We start from the raw sequence: 1,269 nt of genomic DNA, 5'->3' as shown, positions 1-1,269 counted from the left end.
TCCTTCTCCCTTTTCCAGCATTAGAGCTTGGATTTCATATGGTAGTTAAATGATGGTTAGTATTAATTACATCTCTGTAAATTCTAGAATGAAAATTTGGAGTATCCAGGCATGAAGAAACAATGAGGTGGGCGTTAAGAACTGTGAAATAACTTAAAATTTTAAAATGAAATTATTTCATCTGGAAATATTTTGTGTTTACCTCCTCCCCAAATAATGTTTAAAAAGGAATGGAGATTGGATTTTTTTTTCTGTGTCGGCATTATAAAAAGTGTGAAGTTTCTGCAATTCATATGACCTAGTCTTGTCCCAGGTTTCCTAGTCAAGTCATGGAGGATGCTGGCATGCCATCCAAACTGATCAGTACAATAAGGTTTTGCCTGCTTGTGTTGGAAAGCCCATACACTAATCATGAGTGTATCAGGAGTAATTAAAAAAATCAAAATGGCAGTCAAAATTTATCAATTGAAGCTCTGCCTGTTTCTTATCTTTATTGCACTTATGGTGCCCCATCGAGCTGCTCTGATTTCTTGCACCATCCATTTGATTATCTGTGGGGTCTTTGGTGCTCTCTGAGCTTGACTGTTTTCTTGCAGACATTTCATTACCCAACTAGCACTGACATTACCTAGTTGGGTAGTGAGATGTCTACAAGAAAACAAAGCGCAGAGAGCATCAAAGTCACCACAGTTTAATCCTTAGCTACAGATATTCTCTTGGTAATTGTCTGCTTTCCTTACAGAGACCTTCAGCTGGCACTTATTCTGTAGCAGAGGTACTTATTTATTTACTAATCAAATTTATACACCGCCCATCTCACTGTCTAAAGGATTCCAGGCAATTTACAATTAAAAATCTAAAAAATCCACCTTATGGTCCACACAAAAATAAACAAAGTTAAAAAGACAGAGAAAATGCCAGTTTGGTATGTTACAATCTTTGTGCGCCAATGGGAAGCATATACTGGCCCCTTCGGACTTGGAGATGCCCTGAACGATGATCTTTAGAGGCCCGTTTGGACTTGGTGGCCTCCTCGGTGGCTGCGGCGGCCTGGTTAAGAACTTTGTGGGCGGCTTCGACGGCCCCTTCAGGCGGCCCCTCCGACGATGGCTTTCAGCCTTCCCGGCGGTTTGGGGCCTTCGGAGGGCTCTTCGGGCAGCCTCGACGGCCCCCCGGTGGTGGCAGCCCTGGTGGCCGCGACGGCCGAGCGGCTTGTTTGGTGGCCTATCCGAGGGCCTGTTGGCCGTTCCGATTTCAACCTGGAGGCCT

Source organism: Protobothrops mucrosquamatus, unplaced genomic scaffold (genome assembly GCF_001527695.2).
Source record: "Protobothrops mucrosquamatus isolate PMUCROS unplaced genomic scaffold, P.Mucros_1.0 scaffold13, whole genome shotgun sequence".
Taxonomy (NCBI): Eukaryota; Metazoa; Chordata; class Lepidosauria; order Squamata; family Viperidae; genus Protobothrops; species Protobothrops mucrosquamatus.
The sequence above is the reverse complement of the archived record's forward strand: the minus strand, read 5'-3'. Positions refer to the sequence as shown.